Raw genomic sequence first — 16,245 nt, forward strand, 5'->3', positions numbered from 1 at the left:
CTCAGCTTACAGGTGGAATCAGCTTCAGGTTTCTCTGCCAAAAAATCACCTTACTTAAAGCACAGACCAGAGTGCATCAGTGAAAGGAATAAATTATTAAACTGGAGTATTAAGTTCTGATTCCTGGCTTTGCAGCAGAAAAAAAATAATCAAGAAGTACTTAGTTAATATGAAAAATAGATGTGTTTTCTTTTTAGTCACGTTTGACTTGTTAATATTTCATTTCGAAATAACCGTATAGTATTCAATACAGACATAAATTGGGGTACTTTGTAGAGGATGCATTAATTTATTAGAGATCTGGGAAAAGCTTCTATTGTTTAAGTGATAAAGCAATTAGTCCATGTGTACATGTAAATGTAATATTGTATTATCTTGGGTAACCATGGATGTCATACATCCAGTAATGAATGCATACATGAGCTGGCTATTTTTAACCCCAAGTCCTACAGTTCTGCTATTTACAAATTAGGAAAAAATGAGGTGAAACATAAAGCATCAATGGATTGTATCACTGTTAAAAAGCTGCCTATTAAATTGCTATTTAAACTTTATTTATTTATTGTGTTGCCTCTCACAAATGCCGGAGTGACTCACACAAAAGTGTGTCAGTAGTTTCTCATCAAGGACATCAATACGATGTTTATTCTCCACTCATGGCCGAAAAAAAGAAAACATCAAAGCATGCAGGTGCCTTGGAGCAATGACCCCTAGCAGAGCTGCAAGGTACACACGGATGGGAGATGTTATGCTTCAGTGCCTGTGAAGCGATAAAGGAGCACAATGGAGCCAGGCACATGCCGCAGCAGCTAACACAAAAGGGCACCGTCTCATCAGAACTGGTGGGAGTCTGCTGAAGTCTGTAAACATAGCAAAATGAAGTTTGCAATTCTGTTGCACAGATTGTCTGATAAGTCTGGGCACTTTGACTGAGTCAGACTGAAATTAACCCAGTTTTATTTCTAAAAGAGTAAATCTGTTAGAGAAAACTAGCTGTCCTGCACCAAATCCTCACTATTTTCTGTAAAGTGAGTACTAGTTTCATTTAACATAGCAATGTTTGAAATGGCCACACTGTGGAACTTGTAACACCTTACATAAAAGCTCATGTTCAAAGGTAAACTCATACTAGCAAGCTCATAAAAGATTTACATTCAGATAGGCAAGGCTTTGGCTAGCTGTGTGTTTTATTACAAGTTTGACATAGAATATAACTCTACAATGCACAGCTGGAGCAGTTTAAGAGACAGCTTAATAATTTATGGCAAGTCAATGTGGAAAAAAAAGTAAAATAATGATGATAATAACCAAATCCTGAGTTTTTTGAAAGATCAATGTGACAAACTATTCCCACTAAGGTGCATTTGAAAGCAAGAGAGAATTTTCAGATGTGGAGCATCTGCCTGGCATTGAGTTATATTTGCATTTATTTTCCATTGTGTGATTTGGGCTCAACAAAGACATGCAAAGTCCTTGAGTTTTGAAGCACAGGCCCTCTTCAATTTTTTTCTGACTTTTGAGAGCAATCATTGGAGAAGCTCTGACAAATAAATCTCTTTGGTGTGATTAATTTCATTTCTTTTTCCCCAGAGCATCTGTGCTTTGAGTGAGACACCCCTCTTGAGCACCATCATCCCTCTCAGATCTTGTTCCTCTCTAGTTTTTGCCTTCCTGAGGTCTTCTGTTTAGCAGCACCCTCAAAATGAGCTTGGAATGTATTAAGTGATCTCGAATTCTTATTTGGGAAAATAATAACAGCCAACCAAGAAAGGTCAGCACCTTGACTACCTAAAGCCCTACCTTCATGCATCTCTCTCAGTGCGTTGTTTCTGACACACTGAGCTATGATGGGCTCTCAGCTACACACCGCCTGTCCCTGGCACACTTTTGTCCTGGACCACTTTCCAATCTCAGCTCAGGCACAGCTTGGGAAGTAGCATGGGTGGGGTCTACCGCTTGGTGGCTGACATGTGGTCACCCTGTTCTGATGGCTTAGGAGAGTTTGTAGCACAGACACGTCCATGGGTCATCTGAGGTACAGAGAATGGACCTTGGGACCATAGGATGCCTGATACTCTCACAGGTGTAGCTGACCTGCTCATGTACCCATCATCATATTTGGTGGCAGTGGGAAGAAGAATACTGCAGGTGCCCCTGTGATTTGTGCTAACCTGACAAAGCTGGAGATAAGATCGAGGATGTGATCACCTCAGAAGCACTTCTGAACCTACTGCTCTAGCCAGAACTTCTGCTTCATCTCCTCAACACACCTTTCTTTTTATTTCCTTCTGTCTATTCCACTTGTTAGCTTGGTGAGGTGGAGGCTTTGTTTCGTGTTGGGAAAATAGAGATATGAGCAGTGCCTGTAAACAAAAATGTTTTTATATGATTGCAATCTGTTAGTTTCTGAAATACAAATAGCAGTAAGAACAAGTCACAGTACACTTACATCTCCAGACCTATGTTTATTCCTCATCCATGGTATCTTTGTATCACTAACACTCAATGGAAAACTACTGGACTGAAGTAGGGGCTTTCCTGATGAGGTTCAAGACCTTATCTAGTTCTGTATAAATGTATCTACTTTAAAAAAAAAATACATGAGGAAGTTTAATTAATGTCAGTAATGCTTTGCCATCAACAAATACATATGTGTTCTAAATATGAACAAAACTCTGATTCAGGATTCCACATAGAAGAATTATGTCACTTTGAATGAAGGCATATGGCTCTGGCCTTATGCAAAGTGCTGAGCCTTCTTGCCTACTCTCCATGACTTCTTTTCCAGACACTAAGTTGAAATCTGACAGCAAGAGGATCACATTAACTTTTAAATGTTCAGTATCCCATTTCTCACTCTGTAGCTGAGAAGACTACCCGATAGACAGTGAAGCTGAGTTTAATAAATTCATGCTTGAAGTCATACATGTGAATAACACTACATTTTTTTTTACTAATATACTGAAGGTGTCATATTTGAAATTGCTTTATAGAACAAGCTACCAAGTTTATGCCACACAAAGACTGGTGATCTTTAAAAACCTAATTAAAATTTTCAACTCGTTCACATGTAAAATTCTGCTTCCAGATGACTTCTGTAACTCTGGTAGTCAGTCCAGCTGTTCCTATATGAAAGAGAAAAGCATGTAAGTCAGACATATTTTCTCCCAAAACTTGGTTTCTGTAGAGCATATTGTAATGCCAGGAGGCAATTTACTACCTTGTCAGTGTTGATGCTTTCCCACACTTGCTTGATACATTCAAGTTGTTGCGTTATATTTGGTATGCCATTTACTATGTGTTATTAAGTAGTCACCACTGACTTCAGTTTCAAATCAGACCTATTACCATGCTTACCTCTATTACCGAGTTGAATTCACATGATTTGGTTTTCTATGAAGCTGTAAAGACTGGATTTAATCAGCATCTTTGAAGATGTACAGAGCAGCCTGGTACTCCTGCAAAAATTCATATTGGTAGGAATTTTTTTAAGAGGTTACAGAATTTAGGATACTCCATGTACTTACTCATAGCACCACTTGTGATATTAATAAACACTGCCAAGTCTGAGCTCTGTATGTGAAATACTGACAGTTTCAATTAGCAACTGATTGAGTAACCTCTAACATCAACAGACAGATTTCTACTGTCCTCAAGAGGTGTTGGGTGATGTGACAGGAATTCAGATATAGAGAGAAAATATAGCTTCTTGTATCAAAGGTACGGACCAGTCAGTTGTAAAGACTGTGGAAAAAAAAATAATAACATTGAAAACAAAAAACTAGGTGTAATCAGCATTAGAGAAGGTCTGACTCTTTCTACAGCATCAAACATTAAACAGTGTCAAAGCCAGATCAACCATACTGTCTAATATAGCGAATTACGCAGATTGATAGTTTGATTTTAATATGACAGTTCCCGTAAAATGGTTATTCCTGGTATCAAGCATTTAATTAAGAGCCAAAGAGCTCAAAGTCGCAGACCATCCCTGTAATTCATCCCACTGTGTCTGGGTTTTTGAAGACGGCATTGTTCCAAAGTGCCAATTTCACCATCACTTTGCTCAGTTCCTATTTTACCGATATAAAACTTTCCTTTACCATTGACAATGATGGCTTGTATGATTAGTGGGGGCTATAAGGGCCAAGGGTCTGTAAACATCATTCCCATGATACTACAACACATTCTCAAAGTGGAGTTATAAAAAACACATTAAAAATCTCAATAACTCTGTCTGTCTATGTTTGATCCACTAAATGAAAGTCAGTCATATTAAGAAATCTTAAATTGATTCCCGGTGTTACAGCTAGAAGGAAAGTGACCAAAAATGCCCTAATATGCCTGGGGAGGAAATAATCTCTTCAAGATATGATAGCTCTTGTAAATTAAACAAATCCTTGATATTTAAATTGCACTGGAAAATACTAACACCTCCCCAGAACTAAAGGTCAGCTCAAGACACTATGCTGTTTCACCATCACCACCGCTGCCCGTGCTCCAGTCTCCTCTTCTTCGAGCCACCTAACAGAAACCCATGCTATAATAATAGGTATCTATAATAAACAGATTCATTTCAGGTCCTAACGCTCCTGAGTTTAAACATACCATATAGAAATCTAGGAAATCTCTGAAAGGCATTATTTGTCAATAAATGTTAACATATAAGCTGTTGTGAAAGATTAGTTTCCCCATAGACTACATAACAGCTTGAAAAAAAAAGGGGGGAGGAATGAAGCAAACAAAATTATCATGCAAAAAGCTAATTATTTAGCTAATAGATAAATAAAAATGCCCAGTTTAGCCTAGCACTTAATTACCACGCACCAGATGTACATTTATGCAGTGCAGGCCCATGTAGTCAGGTTAGCAGTCATAGTGAACATAAACCTTCCAGTGAACCTAGCTCAATAAACTAATGCTAGGAACTCCTTAGAAATTGATGTTGAGTTTCTCTTGCTTTAGCAAACATTTTGCCTTTCCACTCATTCTTCCTAGTGGAAAGACTTTTTAATCAATTCTTCCTAGACTTCTTAACTAATTATTGCTCTCTATCTCATACTCCGGATACTCAGAAGAACAGTTAGCGCTATTATTACTGAGGCTTACCTGAGGAACAAGCAAAACAGAATGATATTTATGGCAGTTGCTGCTCTGACAACAAAACAAGCAGGTTGTCTTCCCTTTTTTGCCCATGCCAGAGCCAAGCTTAGTTGTGCTACTGCTGCCAGGCTGGAGAATGGATATAGTGGTGTAAACTGTAGGTAGGTGGAAGACAGTCCTCTTCCAACGGCACCAATCCCTCTTTGGTTTCTGCTGCTCACTGGTGCATACCAAAACCAGCTCTTCAGACTTGTCTCCCAGTTCCCATCACCCTCATTCGAGTCTGCAGCAGTTCAGTTTCATCTGTTTGGACAGTTAAGTTCAATATTACCTCACTGCTGGGAAAGCTGGATCTACTACCAAAGATTATTGATTAAGGGTATTCATGTCAATTAATGAGTAATATTTAGAATAAATGTGTGATTTACTTAATTAATGGTGCTTCTAGATTAATTACAATCCTCTTTTATTGAGTATCCACCCCCTTCAGCTGTATAATCTGCAGTTTTGATGTTTTCTGCCTTGCTTCCAGATGCCAGGATTGTTCAGACTGCCCCACTTTTCCCATGACTGCTCACCTCTATCAGAACACCTTTTCAAATGTCAGGGAGTTGCTATTCAAAGCTTTTTTATATGGTCTTGATTCTTTTTTCACTTTTTCCTTTGGAGATTTATATTCCAGCTATGTATTTCACCAGAAAGCATATCAAGATGCTGTACGCTATTGCTGGGATAGCAATACCACCTGACTCCAGGAAAATAACTGAATATTCAACATGCTTCTCTGACCTCTTTCAGACCCAGGTCTCTCACAAATATCAAGGAGAAGAAACTAAGGAGGAGGTAAAAAATGTGGGTATTAGTGCTATGTCTCACAAATGGAACCAGATGTAGTAGGAAAAACTTTTTGGTGGCAGAGTAAACAAATAGGAAATGCTAATTCCACTATGATACTCTGCTCCCATGACACCCACATACATTTCACCAGTTCCTGGGTGACAGCTGCCAGACCAAACAGCAGGCTCAACCTCACAGCTGAGTCTCTGTGTCAAGAACCATTGGTAACTAGAATCACAGAATGGGTTAGGCTAGAAGGCACCTCTGGAGGTCATCTGGTCTGAGCTCCAGTTCAGGCAGTATCATACAGAGCCCGTTGTCCCTTCCTTATGTGAAAAACTCCAAGGAAGGGCTTTTGAAGGTCACTGTGCCCCATCAGCTTCATCTCTGCATTAGATAAGGATCACTGTCTGCAAGATGAGACCAGGATCTCCTTTAGTTTGATGGTATTACCAGAGCTATTGAGTAGGGTAGGGTGAATCTCTATCAGGCATTCAAATTGGTTTGATCTATAAAGAGTAACAAATGCTTTCAGTACCAAACAAATGCTTTCAGTACCAATACAAGCTGGGGGATGAAAGGATTGAGTGCAGCCCGGCTGAAAAAGACCTGGGGGTACTACTGATGGATGTGAAGCTGGACATGACCCAGCAATGTGCCCTTGCAGTCCAGAAAGCCAACAGTATCTTGGGCTGCATCCAAAGAATTGTGGCCAGCAGGTCAAGGGAGGTGATCCTGCCCCTCCACTCTGTGCTGGTGAAGCCTCACCTGGAGTACTGTGTCCAGATGTGGAGTCCTCTGTACAGGAGAGACGTGGACTTGTTGGAGAGCATCCAGAGGAGGGCCACAAAAATGATCCAAGGGATGGAAAAACCTCTCCTGTGAGGACAGGCTGAGAGAGCTGGGGCTCTTCAGCCTGGAGAGCGCTCTGAGGTGATCCGATAGTGGCTTTTCAGTGTCTAAAGGGCAGCAACAGGAAAGAAGGGGACAGACATTTTAGCAGAGCTGTGATGACAGAACAAGGGGAAATGGTTTCAAGCATAAAAAGGGTAGATTTAGGTTGGATATAAGGAAAAAGTCTTTTACAGCAAGGGTGGTGAGGCACTGGAACAGGTTGCCCAGATTGATGGTGGATGCCCCATGCCTGAAGACTATCAAGGCAAGGCTGGACCAGGCCCTGGGCAATATGATCTAGCTGTGGATGTCCCTGTTCATTTCAGGGGAGTTGGACTAGATGGCCTTTAAAGATTCCTTCCAATTCTAAGGATTTTATGATTCAGGGATTGTTGGGATGTGCTAATACAAATTATGTAGTTTTAGTTTGCCATTCTGGTCCTCTTTAAAAGACTACATCAGAACAAGCTATGTAGATACTGTTATGAAGTTGTTTCAGCTCAGAGAATTTCTACTTTGCACAGTTTACAGACAGTACTTACCCCCTCTCCCTTTCTTCTTCTTTCATAAGTAGCATAAATTATGTTTTCATTATTTTAAACAACAGGGACTGAAAATGAAAGATGAGGTTGAAACATGGGAATCTAATGGATTTTGATGCTCTAGGTGATCTTTAATAACAAGAGTCAGCTTGTTTCAAGAGATTTTCTACACTGCCAGTTATGTTGGCAGTATTAGGGACTGCGCATTTCTGCAGTTTCTACTACTCGAGCCAAAATGCACTTAGAACTACTTCAGTCTTTACTTGCTGGATACCCATTGCTTTTATCAATCTCCCCGAGTCTCCCTGCTGAGAGCACGGGGGCTCTCCCTCTTTGGTTTTCAAATGTTGCTTCATGATTGGATTTTCCAAACAGGCAAGCATTTGATGCAAGCTTTGAACATTCATAAGTGGGAAATCACAGGGAAGGATGGCGCATTCAGCTGCCTTCTCAAGCAGTGCCCAACTTTCCAAAATAATAATTGCACTCTTATCCAGAGCATTCTCTAGTAAACTTTCTTCTTTTCCTTTTGAAAACAGAATGGATAAATTCTCAGTTCTGAAGAATCTGAGCTCTGGGGAATCATACTATTATGAGTTTATTTACTTACGTTATTTCTACAACATTTACTTGATGAGAAAAATATATTAACCTTGTAAAAATACAGGACATAAGGTTAAAGTAGTATGGAAATACAAAGCACGTACATAAGAAAAAAATTAATAGGGCCAAACTCAGTCTACACACAGTGACACTACAGGGTAATTAACTGTTCTATTGCAAATTGTTTCTGAGATTGGGGCCATTAAATTGTCTGATATTTATGCATTTTTTTTTCCATTAAGGAGACTGCCATCTCCTGCCGATGTAAAGCCCTACAGAAGCCCTCTTCTAGGGAGTCTGGAGAGGTCAATGAAAAACAATTTTAATCAGATGTAGCTGTTTGCTGTCCTCTTTTTGCTCATGGGAACTGAAGCACAGAGATGACAAAGCTTCCCAGGGGCAGGCAGGAGGCTGTCTGAGAAAGCAGAAATATCCCAGTGTTGCTTGCCTGTTGAGTGCCCTAGCCATGAGCTCAGGTTTCCCTTTAAGACCGTCATGAAGGTAGTTAAAAAGCAGTACTGCACTCACGTGCTCGTGGTAATGTATTTCTTTCAGGTGGAAAGGGAAAAAAGCCATACAGAAAAAGGTCAGATCTAGAAAAGGAAGAATTTAAGAAAGCTTTGTTTGACCTTCTTTGTCTCTGGAGAAAGCAAATGTGAGCCTGGAAGCTCAGAGACTCTTTGACACTTTGCTATTCTCAGCAGCCCCCTTACAGAGCTTTCAGAGACAAGCAGCCACTGAAACTTATTTCATCTTGGCCAGGCCTTTTAAATGGAAATGAATTCTTCAGCTTCTACTATCAATGGTGGAGCACCCTTTCTTTCCAGTCCGTACGCCTTGTTAGATATAGCTTGTGTTAAATTGCCCCCTAGAGGAGACAAAACGGGTGCAGCAGATTGACTAAAGCAATGCAGCAACGGTCGTGCAAAAGAGCAGCAGTACCTACGCCGAGGTGGCACGTTATTCTTTCAATAAGTCAGGAAGGAATTCACATTGACTAACAACACTTTGTTCCATTTCTCTTCAAGGGCATAAAAATAACGTATTGTAAAATGAAATGATGCTGAGTAGTTTCAAGATTAGGAGGCAAGTCTTCAAAGACCGAAGGTAACAGTTTGCTTTTCAGTCAGAGTGGCACTCCATCCATAATTAGCTTTAATGAAAAGAGAACGAGTTTTTCATCAGCAATGGATTGTGGCTGATCAAACTTGACTTTTACTGTTGTTTTGCGTCCTGTCAATTCTGAGATACACTTTAAAGCTTTAATGTATCTCCTACCATGCTTAATGGATAGGCAGCTTTTGCAAAAGGGATGCCCTAGAAAACAGAACCCATTAGTTGTTGCAACTCTTTGTTCTTGCTATAGGAATTTGACGAGATTGTTTTGGGTTTTTTTTGTTGTTGTTTGCTTTCTGATTAATGAAAAGTTGTCTTTAAATCTGAGAAAATGGTTACGTGGACCTTTTCTCCATTGCTGAGTCTGACCGCAAACGTCAAAAAGAACGTAATAGAATTATGCATCTTAGGGTGAAAATTGTGTACCTGTTGTGTTAAGGACCATCTGCTTTCATTAAAACAGGTCAGAGCATTGTAGGCTCTTGTAACAACACCCCCCCCCCAAAAGGAAAACAACGTTTCTGCTAACTTAGTGGGTGAGGATGTTGTCTCTGTAGCACTACATGAATGGAAATGCAATATCTAATAGTAATAATTTGAGTTAATTGAAGTAAAAGAAATAAAAGATTCATTCATAAACAGTCAGGCTGGAGAATAATTAATCTCTACTGAAAGCTTATTGCTGTGAATTTCCATCACAGATGGATTGGGCTCCTTTTTGAGGAATCACAAAGATGTATGTATATATGTTATCACATAAGCTAAAATAATGCTTTAGTTACATTTTCTAGTCTCTAGCCTTTTAATGAAATACTTTGGGAAAAAAGAATCTGGTTGCTACAGCTGTCAACATGGGGGGGGAGGGGGAAGGAACAGAACTTGGTTGTTTTACCAAAATCACAGCATCAAATTATTGCAGACGCAAACAGAAAAACAAGAGGAAGCTAGAGAAACCTAAGGTTTCTGCTGTGATATAGCAACATAAGAAATGAACTGGCTAACCTTTCAGCCTTCCGCAGGCTTCCTCTCTGCCCTTCTGATGGATCCCCCAAGGCAAGGGAATGTGACACACTCTTAATCAGTTTCCAAATTGCTATCAATTTCCATATTCACATATAGCTATTCCTCTTTCAATATATCTTAACATAATGGGCTGAAAGCACTGGTGCTTCAGGAAAAACATGATGAATGGTTTGGATGTCCTTTTGTGCAAGAAAGGAAAATCAACTGGAATGGCAGTAGTACCCATTCTGTAAGTTTCTTCTATGCTAAATTTTAAAAATTGAAGTTACAGAGCTAATCACAGCATTTATTTCGGTGTGCACACATCCATCTCCCTCCAAACTTCTAAACGCATCCCAGTAGGGCCCATGGATTTATGTCTGTGCATTTTGCTTAAGTATTTTCCAGCCTGATCTTCCACCCAAGATAAGTCATCCTTGCTCCAAGCTTTCCCCTCAATCTCTGGGGCCTGGGATTAGTTGCAACTAAGTCATGCTGTCACAGTATTCGGGAACAAAGACCCATTCTAAATTGCATGCACATGTTGTCATCTATCTTATGATGCATGAGAACTGCAGAACAGTTTGACAGAAGCATTTCTGGAATTGTATCTCTCTGCTGCCTATACACATTACTGTTAGGGACAATGTATTATCATGGGCACGGGAAAAAAATGAGTTAAGGAATACATTTAACAAAGCACTAACTTATAACCATAGCATCAAATCAATGGGAGCTACTGTAGAAAATGCATAAAGAAACGCCATCAACTTAGAGAAATCCATGATTTTACTGCAAAGTTATATCAAGTTTCCACACAGGCTAATTTAAGCAAGAACGTTATATTGCAAAGGTTGAGTTGAGATCTATTTGACACGTTTTAGCTAAACATTTCCTTTTAGGAACACGTTTGTTGGTTCCTACCATACAGTAATATGAGCACCCTTTGTATCTAAAGTGAATGCTTTTGGAAAAAAGTCACAAAGTGCTCTGTCTGTTCTTGCCAGTGTGCTAGAGTGGAAGTAGCTGTAGCACAGCAAATTATTGCTATCCTTCACGCTCATATGAGGTTTTTAAAGATAGTTTAATATACTGATATTTGGTGTTCTTTAAGTTCTTTCAACTAAGTAATCAAGATTGCTATGAAAATGCAGTGAAACTGTGGGAAGGAAGATGGAGGGCCTGGAGATACTGCAATGAGAGGGAACAGGCTTTGTGAGGTGCAAATTTGCAAAAAATTAAGCTTTGGTAGTTCTACTGGTTATGATGAAGAATCTCACCCTGTGTTTCCAACTCCTGTATTTCTCTGTCAGTCTTGAAAATGCAGACAGAATGCACAGTTGCCCACTGCCGCAGCCCTACATCATGGCAAGGTGTGGGGCTGAATAGCTGCCTGTGTACCAGCCACACATCCCTACCAAGTTGGGTTCAGCAGTGGTGATGTTGGCAGAGAGCTGGGAGCTGCTTGCTGATCTGGCCAGAAACTAATCTTACCGACTGGACAACTTGGCTGAGGCATGGCAGAGTCAGCGCTGAGACATGAGGTGATGGGAACACGCTCCGATAGCGGGGAAAACAACATCCTGCCATTAGTTTGGCTTTCGTCCACCATGAAATCAGAACTAATGCATCCCTCCACATTTCCCCACCAGAGGGACTCTGAATAACTGAAGCATAGGTCCTGCCTTTGAGCTAAGAATTGGAGAAGAAACTTGGCTTGTTGCTTGCAAGAAATACAGACATCTGCAATAACCAGGCACAACAAAAATATATCCCTCAAAAGAAAATGACCTGCTCAAATTAAACACAAACTAGCCTTTTCCTGAAACCACTGGAGGATAATCCTACTACAACGAGGGGATGTCCTTAGAGAAACGTAAAATGCAAGCACGAGACATCAAGACCTGAGATTTGCTGTATGCATCAGTCCTTATTTGTATGATGGTCAGACCCAATGAGGAATCAGCGCAGCCTGTGTTCATCAACAACGTGAGAGACCGTGCCTTGAAAGGGACAGCACATTTGTTACCACAGAGAAGCAGGGTTGCTGTAAATCATGCGGACTAACAAACCAGCCAGCAGCAATAACTCGTGAGTGCTTGGCATTTCTAGACCTATAAAGCAAATCTCTTTTGATGTCAGAGATAAGCTACATTCTATCACCTTTCCCTGAGGAAAATCAGAAAGGGCAGTAACAGGGGATATTCCTTTATAGAAGCATCTCTGAAACAGATGCTGAACAACTGATAACAGAAGGTGTTTGCATTGTGTTTTGTAAACAATGTATAGAGCTTCATAAAAAATTAACACATCACAGCTTGTAAACCAGTGCATATGCTTAGCTTACACAGAATAACTATGAATTACTGAAACAGTTTACAACCATTGCAGTCTTCCTCTAGACAAGCACACAAACACTAAGCTATACTATACTGCACTATTCTGGTGCTGGTATGTCTGCACACTGACCATCCTCACTGCAAAGTGTGAAATGACCTTGAGACACTGACATTTTAACTTTAAGTCTTCGCCACCTGAGGGTCCCAGGTAATGCTGGTCCCTACCTTGCAGAGGTTGAGGGTGCTGTGTGGTTGTCCTCATGTTTCCAGGGCAGCTCATCACAGATCAGAGAACTGTGAGACTTTAGACATTACTTTTGCAGCAAGAACATATTATTTCTTTGTTTTCCCTCTTGCCCTGCCACTGGTTTTGTCCAGCTCCAGGCCTGCATTTCTTTATTTGCCCACCAGGGAGCTGCTGACAGCCACACGCACGCTCCAGTTCCAGGCCATGTCCCAGTTTACCATCCCATGCCTCTCCTTCCTCTGTAAGCATCCCACTTTTCTACCTCTCAAGGCCTCTGCCATCACCAGGGCTGTACTTCTCTGCACTGCGTCACTGTGTTAGAGACATAAATATCTCACTTTAGATAGAATAAGTGCTCGTTGCACTATCTGTACGGAATGGTGGTTGTACCACACAAAGACAAATGAGCAAAATAAATTAACCACAGACACATGATCAACTAGAGAAATTGCTGCCACAGCTAAATCAAGTAAAACAAAGCTACGGGCATGTCAAGAAAAGCTCAGACAGAGCAACAGACTGCAGCCCTACTGCCTCGCAGTTCAGTACAAAGCTTACGGTCTGCACTAAGAAAAGCAATCCTGGGGCGCAGCGATCAGGCTTACAGGTCTGATTCCTAGATCTGTAAGTCCCAAATTCTGTTTTTCTCTCTTCCCTCTGAAAAAGACATTTTTTAAAAAAAGAAGTCTTCCTTCCCAGCCAAATAGATCAAACCACCAGCACGTAGTTTTGTTTCTGTGAGTGAATGTCTCATGTCTGCTGAGAGTTCACCCAGTGCATCCCACCATTTACCAGTAACATATTTGCCTAGCTCAAAGCTGGCACCTGAGCACCTGAAGGCTGCGTGTGAATTGTCTGTGTCTTGCTTAGATCTAAAGAAGTACTGAGGAGGTGGGAGGTTTTGAACAACATTCCACAATTTTTGATATTTGGGTTCTGAAGCCCCGGGTTTTCCGCTTTGATTCAAGAATATGAAAAATCATGAAAAACTGTGCAGTCAAAATGGCACAGTGTATGCAAACTAGTGCGTGTGTTTGTGCCCCTTCCTTCCCATAATCATAGAATCCGAGAAAAGGCCTCTAAAATCACTGAGTCCAACTGTCCATCTACCCCCACCATGCCCATTAACCATGTCCCTCAGTGCCACACTCACAGAGTTCTTGAATACCTCCAGGGACAGTGACTCCATACCTCCCTGGGCAGCCCATGCCTCACACCACTCTTTTGATGAATAAATTTATTCTATTATTCAACCCGAACCTTCCCTGACAGGCTCTCCAGGTTCTGTCAAGGAAGAAGTTATCCACTTGGTTTAACAATCGTGTTACATCTAGGCATGGGAATTAATAACTCTGGGCTGCTCTTACCAGCTCGGAACAGTAGTCCAAAAGACAGCATCTATCCTTTGGGTTTCTTGGTTTTCTTGTGTTGAAAGCACCACATGTAGACACTGGATGTACAGGTATCACGTCATGTCAGAAGTTAGTAGCACGAAGAGATTGTGGCAAGGCACCTCTGTGGCCACTGCAGCAACATCTAGCTCAGCAATGCAAGCACTTTCTGAAATGTTGTTATTATAGCAACCAGAGCTGACATTGGCTTGTTGGGGTGATTTGTGATTAGGCAGAAAGGCACAGCACTTGGCTAGTGATCCCCAGGCATCCTCATGCCCACATAGAGACATCCCAGAGAGAATTTTCTGTTGCCAGGGATGTCTCCATCTCTCAGCCTCCCACAGCACTGGGGACAATCTCTCTGCAGACGTAGCAGACCCACCGGCTGTCTTGAAACCTGGATTTGAGAAAGGATGGGAACAGTGTGCTGAAGAGAAGCCAATAAAAACAAATTGCCATGGGAAACCTGCCGGCCTGGTTTGAAAGTTAACCGGATTGACTGAGTTGATGGGAGAAATTTTTGCAAATGATACATTTTTCTGCCAAGCAAAATGCCTGACCTTTCCAAGACTAATTTAAGACTGTAGTAATGATATCAATAAAAAAGCAATAAGCTCTAATGCGTTTTAATGTATTTTAATTGTTCAGTAAGCTTGATAAGTTCTGTAATTTAAATGCTTGGCATTTGAAATAAAAAAAAAAAATTAAAAAAAAAAGGGAAATAAAAATGTCGTAAAGTCCCTTGGGCACTAAAAACTGTATTTTCTGTGTTATGAATCTACTGATGTTTACTGGCTGAGTAACAACTGAGTAAAGATTGTAGCCGTAATTACTTACATCCCAAGTTCTAAACTTTGCTATTTCTGATGTTAATAGAGAATGACAGAAAGGCTGTTTTATGCTCTTTGAATGCCGAATTCCCCATTAGCAGCTATAAAGCCCTTTAATGATGAAACACAACAATTTTTAAAATTGCTTAATCTGGAGTAACTGCTAAAATCCGCACTTTCTCTGAATCAAATATACTGACTGGCTGATGGCAGGATCGCTCAGTATATCTTTAATCAAAAACATCTCACTTATCTTCCGAATGGGTAAAGCTAATGTTTTCGTAGACAATAAAGGTGATTTAACTTCTACTTAGAATTCTTGTTACTGCTCTGGGTGCTGGGAGAGCTGAAATTATTGATAGTCCTCTAGCACTGCCTATGGGGAGACCCCAAGAAATGGTTTTACCCTGCACTGTCTTCCTTGGCACACTGAGGAGAGATGGAGGGGAGCTGCCTGGTCACGGTGAATGCTTGCAACCAGCAGAAGGTCTCTGTGAAGCTGATGTCATCTGGATGTAAATTATATAGCATATACTTACACAGCATACACTTGCACATATAGATTATAAAAATATAAATTATGCAAAATGTAAACTTATGACATCCAAAACACATTGTATGCAAAACAGCATAAAATATTCATTGTATTATGTAAATCATTGTAATGAGATCTCTGCATCCTAAGCTCAGCGCACAAACCCTTCAGCTTCTTTGAGCATCTTACAGCACTGCACCACATGTTATCCCGTGCAACTCTTTTCTTGTGTGAGATGGAGAACAATAACTCAGATGCAAAAGCACGTCGCTTCCTTTTCTAGCAACTATAAAATCTGTTTTTCTTTTAGACTCCTTTTTACTCTGAGAACAATGTTCTCTACCAAGGCAGTCTCTGCAGCCTTCCATGGAAAATGCTTGGAGCACTTCACAAAACCAAGAGCTGCTCCTCTTCTTTTGGCTGACTTGGTAGCATTGCATGCAAAACCTGACCAGCCACCTAACATGGGGAGGCATTAATATTAATTAACAGGTAAGTTAGTGAACAGTTTGTTTCTATGAATTACAGTATTATACACTGTCTTATTAAGACAGATGTGCATGAACGCCATCTCACTGTGTTAGTAGTTATAATTCTTTTTTTTTTTTTTACTTTTGCAAATTTTTAACTAACAAGTATATTTTAAAGTCATTTTGCCCAAAATCTTGGACACCCCTTGATGTCCAAATCTATTAGTTTTGTAGTAGACAGATTTTAAAAGCCCTAAAATCCTTAAAAAGTGAGGATTTGGATAAAATGGCTGAAATGCTTTAAGACCATCTCACTGCATAGTTCTGTTTTCAAAC

The 16,245-nt window shown here is 40.4% G+C and overlaps 1 long non-coding RNA gene across 1 annotated transcript; it reads right to left on the reverse strand.

Annotated features, from left to right (window-relative positions):
* Nucleotides 1-1,169: 1,169 nt before the first annotated feature.
* LOC101750607 lies at nt 1,170-6,899 on the reverse strand. Its single transcript, XR_211997.4, has 4 exons — nt 6,706-6,899; nt 5,107-5,403; nt 3,358-3,458; nt 1,170-3,125 (listed from the first exon to the last, which is right to left on the reverse strand). It is a non-coding gene; the product is annotated as an uncharacterized LOC101750607 (long non-coding RNA).
* Between the last annotated feature and the right edge of the window lie 9,346 nt (nt 6,900-16,245).

Source organism: Gallus gallus, chromosome 3 (genome assembly GCF_016699485.2).
Source record: "Gallus gallus isolate bGalGal1 chromosome 3, bGalGal1.mat.broiler.GRCg7b, whole genome shotgun sequence".
Taxonomy (NCBI): Eukaryota; Metazoa; Chordata; class Aves; order Galliformes; family Phasianidae; genus Gallus; species Gallus gallus.